Source organism: Heloderma suspectum, chromosome 1, assembly GCF_057233095.1.
Source record: "Heloderma suspectum isolate Gila_16-S chromosome 1, 16-S_ref, whole genome shotgun sequence".
Taxonomy (NCBI): Eukaryota; Metazoa; Chordata; class Lepidosauria; order Squamata; family Helodermatidae; genus Heloderma; species Heloderma suspectum.
The window spans coordinates 253,146,608-253,174,097 of NC_139458.1; the positions used below are offsets into that span (position 1 = coordinate 253,146,608).

The 27,490-nt window shown below is 40.6% G+C and overlaps 1 protein-coding gene across 12 annotated transcripts in view; it reads right to left on the minus strand.

Moving 5' to 3' along the window:
- The window catches only part of MACROD2 (mono-ADP ribosylhydrolase 2), a 1,364,729-nt gene that overhangs the window by 1,012,211 nt on the left and 325,028 nt on the right, over positions 1-27,490 (minus strand). The gene's annotated exons all lie outside the window — the stretch shown is intronic.

Below are 27,490 nucleotides of genomic sequence, written 5' to 3' on the forward strand. Positions count from 1 at the left end.
CCAAGAAGCCATGGCCTAATTAAAAAAACATTAAAGCTTTATGGATTAATAAAACCTCTTTCTGAAATGGAGAGATTAAACACATGCACACAGAGTGGTATTTGTGTTATCAGCATCTGCATTTTTTTTTCAGAGAAGCAAAAGTAGTCAGCCTTGTAGTAATCCAAGTTATGGATTAAACACCTTGACTCTAGATATGCTCACATACATTCCTCTCTTGCTCACAGTTTTCTTCTCCTGCACTCTACCTTACTGTATGCCAAAAAACTGTTCACAGTGCTTGTAAACTGCATTATGAAAGTTATCTTTTTTTCTGAAATGAAGAAATCAGTTTCATGTTTCTAATACAAGGACATGGAAAAACAACTATATTCATTTTTTTTTTCATTAAGCCATCACAAACTACATTTTGTACAGAGGCAGCAAAGTAAGCAACAAAATACTCAAGAGGTATCATCAGTTTAATTACATTCTTGACTCAAAAATCAGAAGAAATTGCAGAGGACAAATTCCACTTGCTTAAATTATATGAACTGATATCACTGTCAATAATCAGTTGGCAGGATTGAAGTGTTTTGGGGTGGAACGAAAATTTACTTGAGGATTTAATATAGTAATTGAATTTAAGGGTGTGTCTTAATTTTTTTCCTATATAAAAAGCATGCAATTCCCCATTTGTATAGCTTTAGCATGTGGTATGTAAAGTTAAATAGCTGAACCAAACTTTTCTGAGTTCTAATTTTTGTGCCAGAACTTGCACATTCAATGAAGGGGGGGGGGGGATGTCAAAAAATGTCAAAAAGCTAAGAAAATTACACAAAAATCTAATGTTTTTCTCTGATTTTCATTCAAGTCCTGGATGATAAGTATAGCTTACACAGTGGAAAAGACACCAAAGGTTGATTTTTAAGGATCCAGGGAACTGTGTTTCAAGGCAGCTCTCAAAAGTCTACCTCATATAGAAGGTGATCTTCACTGATAGCAAAAATTAAACTGAAACTAAATAAGTAGTTTTGGCTCAGCTTTGTTTCCAGACAGTTTCCATTCTCCATTCTAGCCTTACAGAGCACTTGTTGTTGTTAACATATGGCTGCATTCTGGAGGTTGCAAAGTGGGTTCTCTCTTCCTCCCTTCCAGGTAAATGGAAAGGAACAGTGCTATGTGAAAGAGGGCTTCATTCACAAGGAACCAGTGTGGTGCAGTGGTTAAGACTGTTGCACTGGGACTTGGGAGAACGGGTCGCTCAAATATTTTGGCCACCTAATGCGAAGAGAAAACTCTCTGGAAAAGACCCTGATGCTGGGAAAGACTGAAGGCAAAAGGAGAAGGGGACGGCAGAGGATGAGATGGCTAGATAGCATCACCGATGCAATGAATATGAACCTGAGCACACTCCGGGAGAGTGCGCAGGACAGGAAGGCCTGGCGTGCTATGGTCCATGGGGTCACAAAGAGTCGGACACGACTGAACGACTGAACAACAACAACAACAATGAAGCTCACTGGGTGACTTTGAGCTAGTCACTGACTCTCAGCTTAACTTACCTCATTAGGTTGTTGTGAGGATAAAATAGAGAGGAGAATTATGTATACTGTCTTGGGTTCCTTGGAGGAAAGGTAGGATATATATGTGTAACAATAGACAAACAAACAAATAAATAAGGAGACATGCAAGCATCCTTTCTTCCTTCCAGCCTTGGAAGTATAAGTTAAACAAGGCTGCAATCTAGCGGTAAAATATGAGGGTATTAGGGCAAGTGAGGCAAGGAGAAAAAGAAGAGAGAAGAGAAGGCAAGGAGCTCAGAGAGGAAAACAGAAACATATGAAGTTGCCTTAGACTATTGATCCATCCAGGCCAGTATTGTCAACACTGACTGGCAGAGGCTCACCAGGGTTTCAGGACGGATTCCTTCCTAGTCCTATAGATTGAACCTGGGACCATGCGCTCTACCACTGAGCTATGCCCCTTCCCAAAGGGTAAGGAAAAGATTGGAAGATGAGTGCTTATCTCTGTTTGTCTTTTCCTCCAAAGTCCTTTGCTCTGTTTCTCTCCTTCACCCTCCATCTAGTGGATGAAACAGAGCAACCTCCCTCAATATGGTGCCCTCCAGATGTTTTGGACTACAGCTTCCATCAGCCCCAGGCAGCATGGCCAATAAACAGGGATAATGGAAGCTGGAATCCAAAACATCTGGAGGGTTCCAAGCTGGGAAAGGCTGAAATAGAGAGATACAGCCAAAGACAACAGCAAAAGAGACACATAGATATAAAAGGGACAGAGAGAATAGGCCATTTCCTGATTAACACCGAAAAGCTATTTTCAAATGTTCCCAGGGAGGAAAGTGAGAGTTCTCCATAGAGAAAAATCCATGATTTTAATGTAGCTCGTTTGGGGCAGCGCTGTGTCCACACTCTCCCCTCCCCCCTCCCCAAATCTCCCACCAAGGTAGTGGCAAAGATAAGAGTGTATTCTCTTCTAACTCAATTCTTATTTAGTGTAAACCATAAAAAATAACCCTGCTGATACAAACTCCAAGGTAACTACAATTCATTTTCTCCATATTAAATACGTTTTGTTTTTTCAGCCTCTCAGCTACAGGTCCAGATGCATAACACATGCATACCAAGGATACACTGCAACCTTCCATGTGTGTGTATGTGTGTGTGTGTGTTTTCATATGCAAGTACATGCAAAAACTGAAACCGCCTTATGGTCAAGTCTAGGGTATCAAATTTGCAGACAGCTGGAAGTAAAGAAAAATTACCTTTGTCACCAAGCAGAACAATATTTCTGTAAAAACCAGCTAAGAAGCTGTTAAGTTCATCTACAACGTATTTTTTATCTGTCATACTATCACACCCCAAATATTTGAGTAACAGGCAAGACAAACAAGCTTGCTAAACAGCTGTGAAGAGGAGAAGGCTTACACAGGTAGGTTTATTACCTCTTGGCTTATATGGCAATTCCGGCAGAAAATAACTTAACTATGACCTACTGCAGCAGTTGGCACGGGCCCTGTTCTCGTCTTGACAAACATTCAAGTTTATTGAGTACATTTTAAAGAATTTCAGTGTAGCCAGTGGCAACAGTCTAGAAAGCACTGACTAAGAAAACTTCAGTCAATCAATCAAAGGTGACCTAGATAAGAGAAGTCATTTATTAACAAGAAATCTAAGCAAGTCTCAGATAATGTCAATTCGAAAGATAGCACTATCATCCCATTCAGAATTAAAGAGACAGCTTGTATTAGTCATATGCTTTCCTTGAAACAGTACATACACTTTCAACATGTAGGAATTTCCTTTAATCCACCTAACTACACTGCAGAAAAATCAATGGACTGGGTAACATTAAGCATACAGATAGTAAACGTCTTCGTAATCTCCACTGGCTGAAAGGAACATACTCAAGTTGGAAATGAAACCATTTAAAACTTATCTAAACATTTTTAAACATTAAGCCCTTTCAGTTTAAATCCCATGGGCTTGGATCCTAACATTTTGCTTCATTCATGAAAAGAGGGTTGCGCTCATGGAAGGGGTCCTTCTGTGCGTGCAACTCTCCTTCCGAGAATGGAGCAAAAATGGTGGATGTAAGCCCTGGACAGTAATTACTATAATTATTTCCTGTTGAAGGTATAGACCCCAGCACGTAACAGATTTCCAAACAATAGTTTGTGCACTCCTAAAACAAGGAATTCTTCACGTACGTTTACTGCGCAACCAAGCTGAGCATCAACACAGGGCATCCTCAGGCAGCTGCTGGGATGCCAGCCCTCCCGCAGGGCTCACAGAGGCACTGTCCTGGGGTGTGGGCCTGCAGGATGGGCATAGGATCTGGGAGCTGTCCACCATTTAGATTTCCCACAATATCCCACTGTTAACTCACTCTGTGGCACTCTCGGAAACCGAAATGGCAGCTCCAAGCCACCCAGTACTCATCACAGCACTGCTGCTGCCTGCCTTGGCTGCCAGGAAACCCTGCTGGGGCTCACCAGAGGGCACTTTGCTGAGGCTGGTGGCTCCGATATCGGTGGGGCAGTGAATCCATTCTGGGTTTCATTCAGAACCAGTCAGAACTCTAAAGGAGCTCTCCAAGGTGAGGAACCTGTTGGGAGGGGTAGGGTTCAGCTTTTTGGATAGCTCTTTAGAGTTCTGGCTGGTTCTGAATGAAACCCAGAATGGATTCACTGCCCCACTGATATCGGAGCCACCAGCTTCCACTGGCTGAGAGTCTTCAAAGTTGGAGCCAGGCTTGTGTGCAACAGTCACTCATATCAGCATCACGTCTGTCTGATTTTAAATGGGAAACCATGTAAGTAAAGCCAGATCTGTGCTTCTGAATGAAGAACCATGCCCAATGAAGCCAAATCCCAGATAATTTTGCAATGTTTTTGAATTTTGTTTTAATATGAAGGATGAAAATATATGTCCATATATGGCATTTTAAAAAAGAAAGGAAGAGTGGAAAGCAATTTACTAGTTCCTAAGGCATAGCACTTCTGGGAACTCACTGACCTGTCCTGCTTCAGAAGCAAGCATTTCTGACCCTTTCAGGGCTTCATATAGGAAGCATTAGATCTCTGTTGCACAAGTGGTGGGAACCGCAACAGAATCGGCAAGAGCGGCTGCTTGCCCAACGGCCCCATTGGATATTGTCCTAAGAGAATAACTTGTGTTAATCAACATACTCTCACACACCCTGACAATTTAATTCATCGCCATTAAAATCACAACTTCAGTTACTAATATTTGTCACTTGACGTGTTAAACTACTTCATCATTATTTTGCTTGTAGCTTGGTGAAATGTTAACCATACAGATGTACTCCTGAGTCTACATAAATTTCTGAAAAATTAAATCTTGCAACTATCCTAGAAATGAAAAAGGGAGGGGAAAATTTTACACAGATGATCATCTCCCCACATAGAACACCCTGCTTGTATCTTCCTTGCTTCACTGAAACTAAATGTTAATGTTTCCAATGTGGCAGCGTATGCATGAGGATGGATTGTGTCCTATATTTTCAACAGAACATATGGTCAAAGACACTGGATTGAATCCAAAGGTGCTCTTTTGTGAATGGAGGGGGCTTGGATCCAGTGGAAGTTTCTGTGATCAGAAGGAGGAATGTACTGTTCATGGATTTCCCCTTTCTGCTGAACCCTTGAATTTGGTATATGTAATTTGGTTATTTTTCTCGCTCTCTTTTTGTTGGTGCTTGTTTCCAAAAACTTAAAATAAAAAAGAATACAGCAAATTGCAGCAGCAGGGACTGTGGATTGTGTCGCCATAAATGTTACTGGCCTTGCTTGTGACTGCAATTGTATGAACTGCAAAAAGGATTGCAGCAATTCCCGTGACTATAGCAGCTTCCAAAAATGCTACTGCAATTGCAGAACTCAATTGCTGTCCCATATAGCCCGACTGGCATGGACCTTTGGATTACATGAGGCTACCTTCATGTGACTGTAAGCACAAGTAAGCCATAGGAGGGATCTCATGCATGGAATTAAAAGATGCTGCCAAGTATGTTAAACAGGACAGGAGCATTAAATCTAGACAGTCATGCATCTAAAGATGGATACACAAATTTGGGTTCTCATTTTCCAATACGCTTAGCAACTAGCAGCACCAATAAGGTTATACATGGGTGGATGATTCAAGTGCTCAGCATTTTGGATAAGCGTGCATTTTTACTTCTGCATAGCAGATGTACAGCATTTCAGTCATAAGCCATTAATTCCCGCATTGTTTTCTCCTCACTCTACACATAGCTAAAGCAAGCCCAGAGATAATGGGAAAGCATTTAGAGATTAGCGAATCCCAGCAGTAAAACTCCCAGAACATTCTTTGAATTGCAATGTTTCTTAGCATGTCCTCTGAGGATATGAAGTCAGTTTCTCTTTCTTGGGCATCCTTCCTTCCTCCCTCCCTCCTGTAAATTTTTACAAGGAAAACTCAGAATGCACGATAGTATTCGATTGCAGCGAACTGTGATGCTGCATGAACTGTCACAGCAGAACTCGTCAAGTCAGCATATTCAACACAACCAGTCTCAACAATACAAAAAACGATACAGGTTAGAGAGGAAACTAGACCCAGCTGCATCAGTTTATCTCAAGAGCCAAAACACTAGAGGTCTAGACAGCCACTTTACAATACCATGTGAAAACCTGCAAACAGCTCAAAACACAAAGTTGAGCCACACTTTGTATCAGCTTTCTGAATAGCTTCTGGTAGAATGATGTTTCCGAATGAATGCAAAGTGAAGTTTCCTGATCTTGTATGTCTGGAACAATCAGCACAAAGCCTCTCAAATATCCTTCATTATATGGTGCAAAACAAAGCTTTTGTTAAAAGTACTATTCTTGCCAAAGAGCTGGTCTGTCCTTACGTTATTTAGCAATTGCTTGATAATCCTAAAATTATAGGACTATTAAATGAAAGCTCTAAATAAGCTGATATGCACTTCAAAAATAATTGCCACATCATTTGAACTGTCCTGTTTCATTGGTCTAAGCCTTACTGGGTGTCCCCCTCCATCCCACTCCAGCTTAATCAATCTTCTGACATGTAAAGGTCACAGTATTTCACGTGTGTTTTGATTGGCTTGGAGTTACACGCGGCACTAATGCGATCTTGACACAGTAGTCAGCTTTAAAGATGTTCCCAGTTGTCTGAACCAGACTACATTACAAAATCCCTTCCTTGTAAAAACAGAATGTAAATACCCCACACAAAGTGCAAATGGGTCCCCAAGGAATTATTCAGGAGTGGGGAGAAAATCAATGTACAAGAAGTTATTTAGTGAAACACAGACTTAAAAAGCAAAAACCAGGATTGCTTTTAAAGCAGAAGGAAGAGGCAAAGATGCTGCAGTGATAATCTTTGTAATAACATCCCATCTTAATACACTGGCCTTGCAAGCTGATGCGAAATCAGCAAATGAAAAGGGAACAGAAATAAATAAATATTTAACACTTCATTCTATACAAAATTTACTGCATGTATAAACTGTTTGCTGTGGAATACAGTTCTATGCTAATCAGATTTACTTAAAAATATCAAAGGACACTGGGGGACAACCATGGATAACCTGACTTCTGAAATAATTTTGTTAGCTCTTAAGAGTAAAATTCATAAACATCAAAATTTTACTCTCATTATATTTAAAGGTCAGGTACTCAACTGTTACCCTAAAATGCTTCTCAACGTATTCCCCACCCCCCAGAAATCCTGCTGTGCCTAATCAGTTCTTCAAGACAACATATTTCCTTTCAATAATTTCTCCTGTCTGAATGCTAGAAGTCTGTCACCACCCAAGGTCTTTAAAATAAGTAAACAGCTTTCCTTACTCTTTATAAAAGCAAGGACTTACATGGGGCCAATAATTTGACTCTCACTGATACCTGAATTTATGAATCAACTACGAATATACTGTTTCTTCAGTGAAATGAAAGATAATGTGCACGATGTACTGCAAGATGAACAAAGAAAATTAGGCATTCATCACTTCCAGCATAAGTTAGACTGATACCAAAAAGAACGTCAATTCAAATTGTGTCTTAAGGAAAAAGTACACTGTGGCCTACACTAAATAAAATTCAAGACAGTATAATAATCTCCAACCAAGAAGAATAGGCTTCTGTCCCCTTTTGTAAAGCCACTTACATTTTGATATTTGCGACATAATAGCTTTCTTGAGTAAATTATAAAGGTTAAATTATAAAAAATTAAAGATAATGACATATACCCAAGGTTCAAGAGCAAAACTGAGCACTGAGTAAAGAGGCATCTTCCAAACACTTGGGTGAAAAGGTTTCCCTTGTCAATGCTTCATTATGCAGTTTCTTCTACACCAACTACAGTCCTGATTAACCTTGTTGAGCACCAACTATTAAAGAAAAGGATCTTTCAAGTAAAAGATATAGAAGAAGAGACAGATACCTGCATCCTATATTATTCCACAATAACCTATTACATACTAATAATATACAATAAGACTCACAATTCTTGTAAGTTTAAAACTGCAAATAAACGTATGCTCTTGTTTTTCACCAAGGGAAATCTTAAATTGCAGGGAAGATGGCCAGTTTTTACACACACACAAAACAGCTCCAAGTTCCATTGGTCCAGAATTACAGTACCAATTCTCTTAGGAATTTTCAAGTTCACATGTATATTAGTGGCATTTATGTAAATGCAATGAACAGGCATGTGTATATTTAATGTCTTGAGGCCACACCTTAAACCACTGAGGCTATCAGATAGAGTAGGATATAAAAAATATAGATACATAGATACATGTGTAGCGCTCATGTCATAATAAAATGTAACAAAATGTAAAGAGGTCTTGTGAAAGGCAACAATTGTAGGGGTGGTGGGAGTGCTGATATGGTTATGGTAGAAAGTTTAGTGTAGAAGGCTTAAAACATGACACAAATCCAGACGTTAATAAAATGGCACACTAAAATGTTAGAAAAATGCACTTATCTGAAATGAGATGCATATGGACCAAAGTCAAGGCCTTCTCAGCTGTAGTGCCCTTGTATGGAACTCCTTCCCCAAAGATGTTTGCCTGGTGCCAACATTACAATCTTTTCAACACCAGGTGAAGATATTTTTATTTTCCCAGGCGATGTATTGTTATTTGCACAGGCTGTGACTGTTACAAATGTAGCTTGATTTTTGTATTTCATCTTGAATTTGTAAACTTCCCTGGAAGCCCTGCTTGGGGGAGGGGGGTGCAATTTTTTAAAACTACATGTAAGAAACAAAACATTGGGCGAGTACATAAGATTCCTTGTACGTGTCAAAACAATGACAGCTTCCTGACTTCTTCCAGAATGAAAGTGTACAATCGAACTGACAGCACTGTGGTGGATTCCAAGCGGCCAGCATGATTTTTGGAATGGCAACAGTCGACCCTTCTGGACAATGAATACACACAATTAATCAGGCTGATCAGCATGTTATAGTAAACATATAGCTGCAGCCAAAAAATAGAACCACACTTTTAGCTCCTTCACTCTCCCTGTAATGTCGACTCGAACTTTCCCTGTGATCTTATGTCACAACTTTCTATGCATACCTGCTCCCTGCCATTCGCAGCCAAGGACGTGGAGTGGTGGATGAGAAATACAGTATGTGATGACGTACCTACAGGAAGTAAGAGCCAGGAACTAAACACATGGCTGCCATTTTGGGTGGCACCCATATAGTTGCCCCTCAGAATACTTCATCAGTGAGGACCAGAAGTAAGCAAGGTTACCATCAAAAGGTTATTATAAATATATATATATTCCATACATGTAGATAAAACAGCATCTGTTTTAACGCAGAGTGTATTTCATTAAAAATTCAAAAGGATGCAACATCAGCCTGATATTCTCTGACAGCATAGGAAATTCACACAGATTTATTTTTCAAAAGTAAGATTTTCACACCTAGCAAACCATCACATCCACACCTCTTCTTGTTGATTGCACCATTTATTTTTATCAAGTATTTACAAGTTAAAACCTGGTGGGTTTAATCACGCAGCATGGCCTGCTATAAAAATGAGTGTCTTATGTCTTTACTTGATCAGAGGGCAAGCTAAGACTGGTTTTTGAAACTAAGAAATTGCAATCAAACATTTCTCAACACCTGAAGGGAAAGGAGTGTGCAGAATGCATTTTAAAAGTATGTGCTTCTTGGTAGTTATGGAGAACACTCTGTCTTCCTCTACACTTTCATGCTGATTAAAAAGGTAATGTTAATAACTCTCTATCCATGTATAGAACAAAATGCAGCACAGTTCACTCTGGAGACAAAGAGATTGCCAATTATTCTTTCTATGCACGAGTGTAGAAATACAGGATTCGTAACCAAAAAGATGGAAAAGAAAACGTAAAGAAACATTATACTGTTTCTCATTCAGCAGCTGTCAGAAGAAAGGAGCTTTACAGTTGATATTAATTTTCTAAAGGAGAAGGCTTGAAATACTAATAAATCACACACCTAATAAACACACTAACTAAAGAGGGTGGAAGACTGATTCTTCCAGATCTGCACTGCGAGATCTGCAGAGACTTTCTTGAGGGGGTATGGAGAGCAAAGTGTGAACCCTTACTGCAGTCCCAGTTCTGTTTTGTATTGATCAGGCAAAGACTATTGGGCTGAGTCCCAGTAAATCCAAGTTGATGTCCGCAGAACAAGGGTGTATCTATACTATAGACCTACATCCATTCTAACAGTCATCCCCTTGCCTCAGGAAATCCTGGGATCTATAGTTCTGTGAGGGAGGAAATGCTTAACTCCCTAATTACAGTTTTCCAGATTCTTTAGCCCTTTTCACATGTTCAGTGAATACATGGTGTGTGTGTGTGTGTGTGTGTGTGTCTATGAGAGAGAGAGAGAGAGAGAGAGAGAGGCAGCGTGCGCATGGGGAACTCTGTACACACAGAGCCTATACTCTATACATTCAATTGTGTTGAATGAACAAATAGCAGTTGGAAGAAAGGACAGCAGGTGCAACCCTGATTCTCTCCTTTTCACACATAGGTTCATGGAGTGTCTGAAAAGTAAGCTTGCTGGCAAAATTCTCCTGAGCCAGGCTGAGATATCAGCTTTGGGTTTCATAAAAACCTGCCTCAAACAAGAGGTGAGGTTTTGAAGCTTCTAAATTCTTCCCCAGCTTGGAACAAAATCTGAGCCTGATAAAAATTCCTGGGCTCTCCCCTTCTGCCCTACCTCGGGATATATGAGAAATTAGTTCCTGTTCGCAAATCATGTGAACATGTCCTATTCACAACCCCGAATGCAAACGCAAGCAGTAACACTATTCTCCAAAAATGTTCGCAAGTTCCTGAACTTGCGCTTACTTTCTGCATTTTCACACGTCAGCCTATGGAGGAAAATGCACATTTCTGATTAGAAAAAATGCGCATTTTTAAAAAAATCAAATTTTTCCATTGGGAAAAATTATGCACTTTGAAAAATGCGCATTTTTCCCAATCGGGGTGTGGGGGAGATGCTTGCATTTGAGATCATAAATGAGGTGAAATGAGCTTTGAGGAAGAATTCAGAGAACCTTAATGAACTTGAACATTACATGTGTACCCAATCCCTGGTCCCACGAGCCCTCCCTGTTTCCCAAAGCCCTTGCAACCAGCCACCACGCTACATAACTCCCTGACATTACCTGGCAAGCAGCAGCAGAAAATGGGGAGAGGAGAAGAGAGGGGCTTCGCCATCCCCCTGGTGCACTGATAAGTAGCATTCAGGGATACAAACCCCAAGAACCCATGAGAGATGTAGTTTTCCCAACGGCTACTACAATTCACACTGCCATTTGCCAGGTAAGAGACGCTGGGAGGTTATTCTGGGATGGGTGGGGGAGCTGGCAGAGAGGGCTTTGGGGGATGGGGAGAGCGTGAAGGTACAGGGGAAAGTTATCTTTCCAAGGCTCAGAAAAATGGTCCTAGTTCTTCGGATCTTTTTTCAGAAGAGCTCATATCATTTCCAAGTTAATCTGAGGAAAGCTTGGGAAATCGCACTCATCTCTATTGAAAAGGGCTTTCAAAAGCCATGACAGTTAAAGTGGTCTGAAGCTGATACATTTATACAGTAGATACTAGATATAACCTGAGTGTTTCCATCTTGTGATAACTGATGGCACAAATAAACATAACAATTAGTATGCATGGTCAGTCCAAAGGTCCATCTGGCTCACAACAAACTTTGACAGTGGCTTGCCCAATGCCTAGGGAAGTGATATCCATATTTTCCTCAGCATCAGCTAATCAGACATATATTGCCTCTGGACAGGAATGCTTTGTTCTTAATGATCATAGCTAATAGCTATTGACAACCTGTCCATCCTCTATGAGTGTGTCAAGTCCTTTCAAAAACCATGAATGCACCACAACATCCTGCAATTAACTGAGCATTTGGAAAAGTTTGCAAATAATATGTATTATTGCAAATAATATTTGCAAACTCTGCATAAACTTGGAGGCCAGGCTACACCAAGAGAAAGTGTTAATTTTATATTGCAAGAGGAAGAATGTCCTTTTGATTATCCTGCAGGATCATCTTGAGTTTTAATGCTGATAGGGAGACACAGACAGACAGAAAATAGCTTCTATTTGCTCGAATTCTGAAAACAGATATTTCTGTATCATTCTTAAAATGGGGGGAGGGGTTCCCCAAAATATACTGCACTGTGCTTAAGGGAATTTCCACATTAGCTTGAAAGTTGCAGTTCAGTTTGTTGTATATAGTTCAACACACTGATTAATAGAAAAGAAAGAGGATATGAAAAAAATTAAGCAATGGATTCAGACAAATACATCTACATGTAGTACAGCTGTTAATTTGCAGACATAAAGAAATGGAGCCTATGTATACATCAATATATCAGATTCCCTGTTCCTTGCCCACCATACAAGTTTTAAGCCTTGGGTTTTATACCTGATTCTACAGCTCCACATTTCACAATTTAATTGCATAAAATTCATGATAGAAAGAAAACTGACCCTTTAAAAAAAGTTGGGTACACAAATTCCACTTATATAAGACAAAATATAAACTTAGTTTTCAAAGACCAACCTCTCTGCCTTATAGCGCTTGCTTTTTATCTTGTTAGCAAATTTATCATCATCACAATCCCACCTTTTCCCCAATACTGGGACTAAAATCAGAGTGCCCCCTATGGTCTTGCAATGCATTTCAGTAAGAAATCCCTATGTCTCTAGTTTGCTGTTTTTGCATTTATCAGGCAACATTATCCGGGGGTGGGGAGGGAGTTCAGTCGTGTGTGTGTGTGTGTGTGTGTGTGTTTGTGAGGGAGAGGGAGAGAGATGCATGCAGTCAACAGTATTATGCAAACTCACTGGAAAATCCTGGTAAATGTACAGCTAAACCCCACCTACAGGCTATGTTTTTCCCAGTCTTCAGCTGTTAGGCCTTCAACTGCTTTCTCTGTGGCAAATCATGGACATTAACATGAAGAGGCTTTTTTGTTTTATTTGTTTTAGTCTACTAATTTACATTCTGGGGGAGGGGAGGGAAAGATTGGAAAGCAGCATTCATTTTGCATGGTGGAGCACACAGACTGCTGCGCTCCTGGAAGACACTAAATCTGGCATGGCACACCTGTGTCTAATGTGATTTTCTATGTACTTGAAGTAATAAAGGCCTGCAGGTGGGGCTGGATTAGCAATGGGTCAGCTACAGAATCTTTCAATTACAGGTTTCTGGTTCAACTCCAGTTCAGGTCAGTAATAACAAAGACCTTACTATTTGGCAGCCGCTCATTGGCCTATGTAAAATTAATTGATGGGTTCAATCCAGATCTCAGTGGTAATTTTCTGTTACACAAAAGCCAACACCATGGTGAGGACTAATTAGATCCGTTTGTTGTGGTTTTAGAGACCAAATAGTTAAAGAACATAAACAATGAGGCAACTTCTAGCATTAAAAAAATTGCCAGAACTCTGAGCTGTAGCGAAGCTATATTTCAATTTTCCTCCTCAGGCAGAAAATTTGAACTGCATGATGTTCCAAAAGGAACAGTGGTAGATGTCTGCCCCAAAAGAAACGGTGGAATTCTTTTATAAACTATAGCAGTCAGTCAATAGATACCCTGTATTGTCATAGATGAGACAATTACCGCAGTTGAAGTTATTGGGCAGTATCCAGTGGGGCGCTTATGTCCCCACCGATTCTCTTGCACCCCGCAGATTCCGTTGCTCAAGCAGGACCCACTGCTTGCACAACAGGGGTTTAATGCTTCCTAGAGGAAGTGCTGAAACGAGTGGAAATGCCCATTTCTGGATCGGGGCAGATCAGTAGACCTCACATAAAGGAACTCCACCAACTTGCCCCATTCCAGAAACAAGCGTTTTTGCTCATTTCCGGTTGCCCTCAGAAGCGCTTAAATCTGTTCCGCGAGTGGTGGGCACTGCTTCTGGATGGGAATTGGCGGGGTGCAACATAATCAGTGGGGGTGTAAGTGCTCCGTTGGATGCTGCCCAAGACTCCCATCTCCCATATTGCACTAAATAGCTATGTCTTCTAAACTTTCCTTTCAGATTAGAAGGACCTTGAATACAAAATAGTATAACCGGAAAAAAGCAAAACAAACCCATTATGGTGAAGATCTAGATTATAGTTGCTAATATAACTAAGAAGGGCAATACCTAGGAAAAATGTAATAAAGGCAATTTATAGTTTACCCTTCATATTAAGGATGACAGATTCCAGGCATCCATAAAAATGTTCTACTTCCAAATTTTAGTAATATTGTTATAGTACTAAACCATAACTCACTCAGTTACAGCATTCTCAAAAATCTAAGAGTGTGCAATAAAAAAATCTGCTATAAGTAACAGTGGCAACAGTGAAGAAGTTCCTTGTGTGGTTTTCCTAGGACCCAAACCAAGCATGACCAGATATATACATTGTTAATCTTGTTTAATAAGTAAAATTTACGTTCATATTTGCCAACCAAATGTTGAGCAAGTAAAAAAGAAGTTTGAATTACATTAACTTAAGATGGAGGTTTTGTTTGCCTTGTAAAAGCTTGCATTTTGCTAAAATTTATCATTTTGTTACCAACCATGATCAGGTAGGTTAAGTTTTTGAGGCTTTTGTCAGGACTTTATATCAGATGGTTCTACTAGCAGAAGATATCGGAGCCATAACTGGTTCCTTACTCTTAAGGTTAATTCACATAGCCTTTTGAGGAGTGGTAGCCACAGTTTTTGGTCAATCCAGTCTGATTTTTCCCTGCACTGCCATGGACACAAAACGTCCTGTGAAATTTGGCTACCGCTCCTAAACACTGACTGATTTCAACTTGCATTCGCTATTTGATTATAACTTTTCTTAAAAGCAGTGTTTGTGGTTGAGGAGTCTATCTGGTTGGAGCTCAGCATGCATCCAGAATGAGTAGTCAGGTTTCACAGGATTGCTTGAGCCTGTGCCAGCATGAGGAAGGGTCAGTGTGGACTAGAGGCTGTATAAATGACCCCCGTGATTTATAAGCAGCAAGAAACTGCCACAATGGGACTGCAGATATAGGGACCTCCTATCTGTCATTTGTAGTTTTCCTTTTTTTCCTTACACACTTGATCTTAGTGAGGTAGCTTGGTGCCCTCCCAATCTTTTGGACTACAACTTCCATCAGCCCCAGCCAGCATGGCCAATGGTCAGGGATGACAGGCGTTGTAGTTCAAAATGAAGGGCATGTTTTGCCTAGCCCTGATTTTGATATTTCCATAGATTTTGTATACCTTAAACTCAGTTCTGAGCAGCTGGTGAAATGACTCACAACTCATAAAGGAGACTATTTTGTCCATCTCATTTTCCCCTGCTATTTACTTTGATAGTGTAAATGATCATTTCCAGTTTAGTGGGAAAAAGAAGTGTAAGGATGATTTATTTACAAACAGATGATCCCACTTTTAAAATAAATGTTCCCTTTATAGCTGTGTATCTTTTATTTCAGCCTACCTAGAATTTAAATTAAGAGTTAATTTTATCTGGAGAATGCCTCATGTAAAACAGCACCTTGTGTTGAAAAAGTTGCATTTCACAATACAAGAATATTGCTAGTTAATACAGGCTAGATTTCTCTCATTATATGGTTAATAAATGAGGCAGACTATGAGCAGTATCCAGCTGTGTCATTCCACCAACACAGACGACGTTGCACTAGTGGAAACTAGGTTCTGAACTATGCACAAGAGAAGATTCGAACTAAAGTTACGTTTGCGCAAGCACATTTGCACAAGCAGTTGTGCATTCTGCTTGTGCAACCCATTGTGCAACTGCTTGCGCAACTGTGCAATGGACAGATTCAGCAGTTCTACACTAGCGCTATTTGAGTTTGTAGAATGATACCATTAGATACTGCCCATTATGTGATAAAAGATTTGTCTGAATGCAATTCAAGATAGACTAAAAATATATATGCCCTAAACCAAAATGTAAATATAGTCTTACAGTTGAGATAATGTTTTGAATTAGAAGAGATGGTTTGTGTTCAGGGTACAATTTGAAAAAGTCCATCCAGTCCCTATTGCACTACAAATCCACATCCAGACCCTGTCACACAACCTCCTTATTACATAGATCCTAAGAAACACTACCCTATGGTGCACTCATGGGAAATTAAGTTCTGCCTCTTAATATGCACATCCTGTAGGTACCAATATGTACTCTTCAGTTTAGAGTTGGGACTGGTTCAAGACACACACACACACACACACACACACACAGGACTGGGAGCCCAGGAGGCATTGCCTAGGCTGCTAGCCCGATGTCAGGGTGGACACTGAGCCCATAGAATCCCAGAGTAGTTCTGATTCTGAGATGGAGCAGCTGCTCCTGGTAGAGGAGCATGCTCATCCTTCCCAGGGCCAACAGCTGGCAGAGATTCCTCCCACCGGCATTCTTAACATAGATAGCAGTCCCGGGAGTGAGAGAGCGCGGGAAGCAGAGTTGCTGGACGCACGACGCCGACGCAGGAGCGGCGCCAAATGGAGGGTGCGGAAAGGAGGCGTAGTGCCCAGTTGGCGCGCAAACAATGGTTGCACCCAGAGGATCCAAGGGAAAAGGGGAGGGACTCTCCCTAGCCCATAAGTTCAGGGTCTGCCAGTGATTCTCCTTCAAACGGGGACCAACTGTTCCAACTTAGGGCATAGGTATTCTGCTGCTCATAGCTAGTTGCTAACAGTAGAGTTGTTAAGTTGTAAAAGAGGAATAAAGCTTTGAAAAGAATCTCTTTGTCTGTGTCTGGACTTGGCTACTGGATTAGACTGAAAGAGGCCGCCAAGGAGCCCTTGACACTCATTATCATGAGTGGGATGGGGAAATCAAGGCTGAAACGTAGATCTTGCTTAAGGATGTTTGTGCAAACATTTCCCTGTATCTATATGGGGTGTCCAAATCATGTAAGACCTTGTTAATTTGCTAGAGCCAATCAGAAGCAGTGTTTGAAGAGCACAGATTTTCTGTTCTTGACTTAAACTTGAGACTCAAAGTTCAACCACAGGTAGAAGCACATCAGCTCTTTCTCATTCCCTTTTGTTAGTTACCTTACGGTACAAAGTTCTTGCAAGTACCAATGGCAGAGACAAGATTTTACAAGTCAGACAAACCCTTCTTGAATTGGAGTCAGCTCTCTTCGCTGATGTTATAGAAGAACTCAAGCAATTTCAAGATCAGTAGCCCCATATTCTACAAGAAGTATGTTTTGAGGCAGAAGGCATAGGCATTTTGGCATAATGACCACCAAAGAAGCAGAACCCCCTGTGGACATCAGAGAGGATTCCAGGATGTGTGTGTGTACACACACATACATGCAAAATATCACAATTGTCTCACCATAAAATATAGTTTTACAATACATAATATGTAACATATAATATACCTACTATCTAATCACCAATGATGTCAGCAGCAAAAAGGCTTTATATGTATTAATATCCCTGTTAAAACATTAGGTCATATATAAAATAAATGGAGCCTGTAATTTTTCAGATGTTTTCTGTTGCTTCTTTCCATCATGTAATTGCACAAATTTAGCAAGTTTATTCATCAAGACCAAATGCCATGGCTTGTAAAACAATTCAGTAATAGATGGTACATTAGGAAGACACCATTTAGAAGCAATTAGAATTTTTGCAGGAATTCCAGGCTAATTTTAAAGGTTCAGCACAAACCACATTTCTTAAAAGCCCAGTAATATATATATAGTGGGTTTAGCTGTGATGAATAACCAGTCATCTGATTAATGTGCATAACACTTTGCCAAAATGCTTTTCTGTATAAAATCTGCATTTCTGTTCACACATTCTAACATATGTCTCAGGTCTACTCTTATTTTATACAGAGAGCTACTGCTACTTATCTCATGGTATTTACTCCCTGAATTGTGCTGCATGGCTACTTAGGGTGGTATCACATTAACCCCTCCTGCTGATGGAATGGCTTCTGTCAGTGGAATGGGGAAGGGGCAATTCTCCCTCTCTCCTGCTGTGATCTCAAAATCTGCTTGGGAGGGTTAGGGAACTTTCTAGACCAGATTGGGTGGAACATGAAGCTGCAAGGAGGCGGGGAAGTCCCACTGCACTCAGAATTTGCCTCTATGGTCAACCCAGCACTGTGTGGAGTACATAAATTGAAGATGGAGGACTGCATAGATTACACACACACACACAAGACAAGGGAAAAATTGTGGGAATTGACTGACAGGATGATGCAATTTCTCTGTAGCAATCTGGATTTTCAAGACAAATGAATACTTACAATTTGTTTTCTCTTTCTTGCATAATATAGAAACAGTCCATAGAGGTCAGGCTTCAATGGGAAAATGTATACTGTACGATCTTTGTAATTCACAAATACACTGAGCCAGCTGGCAGTAGAATTCTCAATACCACATGCCAACAAAAATATACAATACAATACATTTTATTTTATTTTATTTTATTTTGACTCAGTGGAGAAAATCTTATACTATGGTCCCTCGGCTTTGACTAAGATGCTAGAATATGACACACTGATAGATTAACTCCTGGTTCTGCAGAGTTTAAATTACGGTAATTTTTATTCCTTTGTTACTTCTTCTTTTACCACCCCTTCTCGTACTGCATTTCTGCAGAACCAGCAGTTTTCATGAACTCATGCTGAGACTACTCTTGTGAAAGAAGCACATCTACTTGCTGTTTAGAGCATCTCTGTAGCACTTTGCCTCCAAAAACTCCATTTCGTACAGTAAGGTATACTAAGCATAGTGTTACAAAGTACCCACTACCCAGATGGATAGAAACACTTTTGAGTTAAAAAAAAAAAAAAATCCATCTTCCTTCTGACCATTAATAATTGTCTTTTGGTTGGCCTAATAAAGGTATTACATTAATATGGATTTTGTAATTTTTCTTATGGTTGACACAGCTATCTTTCCTTTTTATTTAAGTACCACTAAATTTTGCTGTTTTGGGTAGTGGAGGGCTGCAAATGGTAATAGACTGTATTCTGGTCTTGGAAAAGGCAAGACAAGCATTATGACAATTCTGGCCATGCACATCACAAGCAGAACTGTGTATGTGACCTCTTGCAAGCACTTTTGCTGTTGAGCCTTTTGGTTTCTGATTTGTTCCATTCCTCCCCTTCAGCCCTGCCTTCCCCTGGAATGCAGCCACCAAGAGTTTCTCTGAAACTGAATTAGGCCCTTGGACTGAAAGAGGTTCAACACCTCGGATGCTAGATGCTGCTTTATGTGGAATGCTTGAATTAAAACTGTGTTTAAAGTTCACTTCTCTTTAATGTGCTACATTTCCATCAACGCTTTTTGGTCACACACACAGTGTTATATTACTGATTTGTTAAATGCTTGTTGTCTTTTAACCTTTTTGATGTTAATGTCTTCTGGATGTATGATTTTAATTACCCTAAATTCAAAGAAATAACTGCTTTCAATGTCCTTGTCTGTGGTCTCTGACTTCCTTAGCTTTGGGGGTATCAGGCTTTCCTCCATGTCCACAGTTCAGTGCCAAAATATCCATCATATGTGTGCTCACTTTACATGTATATAATGTGCATGATTCCATGTGATTTGGAATATATACCATAATGGAAGTCATCTAGGGCAAATGTATACTGGCTGTCCTCCATTAACAAGGAACATGGGAGTGGCTCCCACAGACATAGGACCTCTGGAGTGTACAGCTGTCTTTACACCCTACTTGGTTCCTAATGCAAATCCAGGTACACCCTTTTCATTGGCAACCTAGAGCCTTAAGAGGAAAAGCACCACGTGGGAAGCCCTGGAAAACATGTCATGGGTACTTAGCTATCCATTAACACACTTGGAGATTGTACATTCCATTGCACCCTGTTGGCATTATTATTTATTTTGAATATTTTTAGAATACCTTCCACTCAAAAAGTGCTTGAGGCAACGCACAAATAAAAACAATAAAGAGAACAGAATACATGAACTACAGGAAGTTGAACACCTGAAAACCCAGGGCAGGAAAACTAAATCCTCATGTCATCTACATTTCCCTCTGCCCCTCTTTCAATCTTGGGGTGGGGGGAGAACTGCCCGAAACCCACATTAAAAAGGAATTATTTACTGTTAGGAAGAGAGTTCATTCCAGGAAACTCAGGAGTTTGTTGCTTTCTTCTCTGATCAGCAAAAATGGTTTCACCCTTCCTTTTTGCTAACTGTTTTTAAACTGTCTTGAAGGGTTCAAGAAGGACCCAAGTTTTATTTGCTATGTTCTGTGCTATATGGGGCTCGAGGGAACCTACGCGGGCTCAGCCTTCCCCCCAACCCACCCATCATGCCCTTCTTCCTGGTTGTTTGCAGTCAACAAGCCACATCTTATTGTCTAAGAGCCAAGGTGATCTGACCATCAGTAATTCGTGAGAAATATCACATGAAACCACAGTGTTCCAGTCCAAAATATGAACTCCCAGATCACAGCAGACCCCTAAGTGAGAGCCCCCTTTGCTTCAGGATTGGTAATATGTGCATCCCAACCTTGACTCTGCCTCATCTCCTGCCTCTCTAACTTTTAACTGCTACCCATGCAGCCTCAAGATAAAATGTTATAGATACATTCTAGCCTTTCTCTTCAGCATTATTAGATCTCCTGCATGTCTATCTTACCTCCTATTCCCTCATTTGGTAATAGTGTCTATTATCCATCTTCCTATATCCCTCGCATGCTGCTTCATTTCTTTAAGTCTCTTGCGCCTTTTGCTCTCTCTCTCTCTCTCATGTTCAATATATTTAATCCAATAATTGTTGGTCCAGTCTGAATGCTATCTATGTATACAATCTGTCTATATTTGTAATAAACCACATATTCCATTACTCCAAGCTCTGCCTTGTTGTCTCGCTGCTAATTCCCCTTTTTGCTGCAGTGCACCATGACTTTTAAAGTTCCCAACATGTTTTGTTTGGGTATACATGCATATCACTCTACATTTGTAGACAAAGACATGTGGTAACACCTCTTTTAGTTGTGGTTTTTTTTTTAACACATAACATTCCTGTTTTAAGAGGGTAAGGGCCCCTTTTCATTTCATTGTGGAGATCTGAGTCACACCTCAGCATTTGCTGCCGTGGAAGGCAATATGGGTTAGCAATCGCAGTATTACAAAATTAAGTCAAAATTCTTTTTCCCACTTTTCCTAACACATTGGACTTGACTTTAGCCAATCAGTGAATGTGATATTGCATTATTCTTCCCTACTTGAAATAGTAATATCTGTAGAGCTATACACTGATAGAGAGCTATTTCAAGTCTACAAGAAGGAAAGCAAGTTATTTATATCTGATGTTCTTCCCATTTTCCTCTTAAGACTACTTCAGGATCTAAAGTAGTAATTTTATAGTTATCTTCTTATTCTTCTGCATAGATATTCTTTTATGCCTCATTTCCTCTTATTACATGCTAAATCTTGCTTGGAACATCATAATTAATCACTTCTAATCATTAGCAGTGTCCCAGGTATTTCAAAACTCTTGGCTGTCTGAAGCATTCCCTTTAGGACCTGGCTGTGATGAGCAGCCTCCCTCGTGGGTATATTGTGCATACAGGATTTCTGCAGATTTAGAATATTACAGCCAAATAAAGGAGTGCTGAGAGCAAGTTCAGAAAGGTCTGGTGCCAAATCACAGACAACATCATTCTGAATTTTCTTGACAATGATGAGTAGTTTTCCTCTTCTGGCCATAATAATATACTAGTGTAATACAGATCTCCCTCCTTTTTCCTTAGATGTGCACTTATTAGCCTGGATAGTGCTATTAAGAAAACAATGCATCAGCTGTCAAAAGATATTAAGTTAGAGTATATACACCTATGCATCTAAATTAGGTTTTAAGTAATTTGTCTGTTAACTATTCACAAAGGTTAGGCTCCAAAGTAAAAGATACATAATGGAGAATAACTAACATATTTCAGTGACATTTTGAAACTGTCCAACATTATCCTAAATAACATAGCCCCTCTACCCCGTTTAGCCTCTTCATTTGTCTCAATAAAGGAACCATACAATCTTTATAGTTACAAATAAAGCCTCTCTAAAAACCAAAACAGCTTTAATGGTGGGGAACAATCTTCTCTCCAAGAAAAAGTGTTGACATGATGTGAGACATATCTAAATTGCTGATGACTGGATACAAATAACAATGAACACTCTAAAGTGTTTCACATACCTTATTTAAGTAACACCACACCCTTGTAATGTAGACATTATTGTCCCCATGTTGAACATGAAAAGCTGAAGCTGTGAGAGATATTCACTTGCTTACAGCAGCTACCAAGTGAAGGCCAAATGGGAGATGTGAACAGCAGACTTCCCAGTTCGCAGACTTAATATCATGAGGTCAAACTAGATGTGATGATCAGTTGTGCATAGATTTTGTCCAATTTTTTTATTTTGTTTTTTAAGCACAAAAAATGCAGCCATGTATGTATCTTTTTCTTCTTTTTTTGTGGAAGGAAAAGCAGGTTGGGGGAATTTTTAGCAGAAAAACTACTTTAAAAAAGAACTAAAGAGTCCTTCTACTACACGGGTCTTCTACTGCAGATTTCGGTCTCTTATCATTTCATTTTTGGTTTTAAAGAAAAGGAGGGGAAAAGCTTTATGAAACCAAGCATCATCTGCAGTTTGGCATTTAGCCACTACACTACACTACCTAATGTACTACAGACAAGTGCTTGGTTGTTGTTTTTAAAAATGTTTTCCTGATATTATAGTAAAATGCAAAACAATATTTGTAAAACGATGACAATTTTTCTTATTATCCCGTTTGTAATGGATGTACTGCAATTAATATCTACACAATGAACTAATTTAATTATATTTTCTAAGTGATATAAAACAAGTAAGTCATCTCACCTTAGGCAAAGGCCCTCGAACATAATATTAAAAAACCCCCAGACTATTATGCATACACAATGAAGGAATGCTTTATAATCTCTAAAGATAACTCTAATTAAACAGGTTGATTATTCACACTGTGGGTAATGCCAATGTTGCCATTAAGTACTTCTATCACAGCAGGAATTGCCTTGGAGAGCAAATTTACATTATCACTTTGGATTGATCATTGTTACATTACATTGATCCGAAAGATAAATCTATAGCCATATAGTATTTCCAAAGGGGCAGTGACTGCTTTAATGAATTTCTGGTGTGTGCAAATGAACATCAGCATCAAATTTCCAGTATGGCCTTGAATTTTTAGAGGAGTATTCCTTAACACACCGGCTTTCACATCTCTATAGCTCCATTTCATCAAATACATGTACAAAATACAACAATATATTATAAATATTCATAATACTCTGATGTTAGAATAACACCAAAGCTTTGTTTAACATAGATCAAATTAAACCACCAAAACACTGAAAGTGCCTTATTGGCGGAGTGGGGATCTGGAAAAATATCTAATTAACTTTGTCAGTCCCATACCCTAAATTCTCTCTGCTAAAATTCTTGGAGAGGCAAAGAATTTAGCAAAGAGTACCCACATGCCGTACTCCTTGACAGCACTGGCCACATCAGGGGCAACGTTATGGGGCAAATGGAAGCACTGATCCTGCTTATAGGTGATCAGCACTTTTCAGTGGGCAAGGAGACACAAGAAGATCCTTGTATCAGGGCCAAGTCATTGTGACATCCGAAGAGATGTACAAATGTGCTTTGAGTAGCACATACAAGAGGATTCCAGCCAGGACTATCCAACTTACTGGAGTGAGTCACACACCAGCTCATCCTGCATAGACCCAGACCTGGAAGAGATGGAAACTGAAGCTCCAGCCAGTCTAGGGAAGTGCAGACTAGGAAGGAACCAACCTGATCAGACATAGACATAGGGGCCAGCAGCCCCCATCACCCAAGCAAACAGATGGAGTTCTGAGGAACCATAATTCCAGCTATGCTGGACTCCATGTTCACCTAGTCTACCTTGCCTGAGGCAATAGAAGGCCCAACAGCAAACCACAGAACATGGGAGGAGTACCAGGTTCCAGACCAGAGTTTGACCAATTTAAGAAATGGATTCTTCAGCAACAGGCAGAAGGTTTGATTCAATCATCCGGGCCCGCCCCAGGGTATAAGGACTCAGTTTGACTCCAACAACTACCAGAGCAAGTTTTTCCCTTCAGAATTGTGCCCAGCTCATCCTTCATCCTGCTCCCTGCCTTATCCTGATTATTTGCTGTCTCCAGCTGTCCTTGCCTGGTGGCCCCACAGATACCCAGCTGATGGCCCACACTGCCTGCCTTGCACCTGTCCCATGCAACTCCAGCCTGTCCTCAGTGGATCTTGTACTGTGAACAGGCCAAGACAAGACAATATGTATTCTTACCTTCTATTTGGAGATCTGTGTATTGTGCAATTCCATGCAGAGCAAAGAAATATCAGTATTTGGCACTGGACACAGAATCTCCATTTTCCTAGTATTTGGGGTGTTTTTTTTTTTAAAGAAAACCCTCAGTTTAAACCCTCAGCCTATTAGCTGCCAAGCTATATCTCCCCCAGAACACCAAGTCTTGGTCTCCTGGAGGAGCATCCAAGGTCTTAAAAATTTGAATTAATATTCCATCCAGTCTACTATTGGGTGGGGGAGGAACCCACCATGCATTTCCGCTTCTTCTGGTTGATCTGTCTGTAACAGCACCCCTTCTTCTAGAAAGAGTGAATGCAAACCTTCAGAAAATGGCATAGCAGGTGCTCTGGTGTCTTTAATCCTGGCTAGGAAAGGAAAGAGTCTGGGAAGTGTGTGTCTTTTCTATTTCTTGCATTTGGGGAAAGGTGCTGACTGGTCATTCCCTGAGTAATCCTCCATTTCAGAGTCTGCATTATATAGGGATCTGCAGCCTGCAAGGTGTATTCTGCACCCTTAAGGGTCTCAAGCACAAGGAATACATCTTTTCCTATAGAATTCTGCATGTACTTTCGGGAGAGTGATTTTAAGATTATATACTGCTGAGCTTGAGGCTCCTGAGACAGCTGCTGCTGGGAGGGCTGCAGAGGGAGCATCCCATTTAATATGGGTTTGGGTTATGCAAAATTGGGTCCCGAGGTTCCTGAGAGTGCCCAAAAATAATCCCCCGACCTCGTATTCTGTCAACTCTGGAATTGGGACATATATCTTTTTAGCCATTTTGTCTGGCTGCAGCAAGGGAGAGAAGGGAAGCAGGCTCTGATCAGAAGGCAGCTCCATCAACTCCTCCCTCGGCTGTCACCTGGCAGCAGCCATTCCATTCTCTGAGCTGAGAGACCAGCTTTTGGCTCGTCCTCTGCCTGAACTTTTGTAAGAACTACTATATAGCTTCAAGAACTGGTGCCAAAATTTGCTTTTTTTCCTCCTCCCTTTTCCTTTTAGTGTTGTGTCTTTTAGATCAGCGGTCTCCAACCTTTTTTGCACCAGGGACCGGTCTTGTGGAAGACAATTTTTCCATGGAACGGGGGGGGGGGGGGGAGGTTTCACGGGCGGACTTCTGGCCACTGGAACTCAAATGGCGTCCGCATAGTGGATGCCATTTGTGTCCCTGTTCTTTGCAGTAATAGGCTACGTAAAGATTTACGTAGCCTATGACTTGAAGAACAGGGATGCAAATGGCGTCCGCTATGCGGACACCATTTGCATCCCAGCAGCCGGAAGTCCACCAGCGGCCGAAGCTGGCCAGCAGCTCCGCAGACTCACTGCCAAGTGAAGTCGGCCGGGGCCGGCGAGGATTCTGGGGGGGAGGGACGGATCGCTTCCCCCTCCCCCATGGACCCACGGTAAGAGGGTTTCGCACACCCCTTCACAGCCCAGTTCCTAACAGGCCACGGACCGGTACCGGTCTGCAGGCCAGGGGTTGGGGACCCCTGTTTTAGATTGTAAGTCAGAGGGCAGAGATACCCCTATTACGGATCTTTGTAATCCATTCTGGGAGCCTTTTCAGGTGAAGAACAAGGCTTCAACTAAAGAAAGGAATTATTTGTCCTGGGCTGCGCTGTTCTGTGTCCTCCTGAGTCTGCATAGCCTAATGATTTTCTGGAGAAAAGATCAAACTGAAAGACCTGTGTATGTGTACCCTAGCTTCAGTAGCCCTACTCACATGGAAGCCACTACAAAGAGAGTGTATTGCACTGACTCTCAGGATTAGGCCCTAAAATGGGGACCGTTGGCAGAATGCAGTGGTCTTGCTGTGCTGATTCTCCAGGATTGGAGCCAAGAAACAATGAATGGCAAGGAGAAAAGGAAAAGGAGAAGAGGCAGCTGGTCTAGAGGCTGCACAGTGGCACTTTCTTCTACAGGCTTGGAAAATGAGGGCTGCCCTTCCAAAGTGCTCCGTAGGTAATCTTAATTAATCTCCTTTGTTTGTCCCTAGCTGCAAATTTGTTGTTCAGCCTTGAGAACTGCTGGGAGATACAACGACTTGACTCCTTCTGATAAGGCTGCAGGAAAGGGAATGATACTCCTTAGCGTCAGCCTTCCCCAACCTGGGGCATGCAGGGAGTTGTAGTCCAACACATCTGGAGGGCATTAGTTTGGGGAAGGCTGTAATATGCAGTATCCAATCATGTATTGTAATTTAGTCTGCCTCCTAGTGGTGTGATGGGAATATAATATCTTGAAGAGTATCTCCTGAGACCACCTGGAGGACAGAACACATTGCTCTGAAAATCAGATTTCATCACCAAGGAACGGCGAAATGGATAATGAAACAAGCACCAAAATGTGCAACTCCTGGTACACAGCTGTTCCTCTCCCCCAGTGCTGGACTGTATTAAAAATTATCCTGATGGCCCAAGCTATTTATTCAGTACAACTTAAGCTACTAAAATATGCCTCCCATCTTTATCTGTGATACCATACATCCAGGTTTCTTACCATTACTATCTCATTGTGTATTTTTTCAAGCATGGCTAAATAGTTATGCAAGAAGGTCAATAAAATAACCTTTTCTCTATTTACATATAATGGGAAGTTTGACAATTTGACTTTCAAAGCAAGAAAAAACTTTATGGCACTGAGAACAGGATTCCACTGAATGCTTAAGTGTAACAGATGCCGTTACAGTAATTGCCAATCAGCCCATACCAAGCAGCTGAAAACACAAAATACATCACTTTGATCTCCTTGGCTCAAAATGCATTTCACAACCAAGAAATCTGCACCATTTACAGAAGCTGTCCACCATGCAGTTAAATTTGAAAAGGTACATTTTGTTAAAATTATAGAAGGTTTTTCATAAACATAAGTGCCATAACTTATACAAAACAATCTATAATGTATTACGATTCCAAAAGTAAAAGCATGCATTCCTCCCTTATTCAACAGCTTAGCTTTTTTTGAAATGTCTCAGTTTCCCAAAGGGCAAAGGTCATTATGAAGTATGCTTAATTTAATCTTACCACTAATTTGGTAAATGAATGCCTCATTAAATTAGTGTTTTGAGAAGTAAAGTATGTAT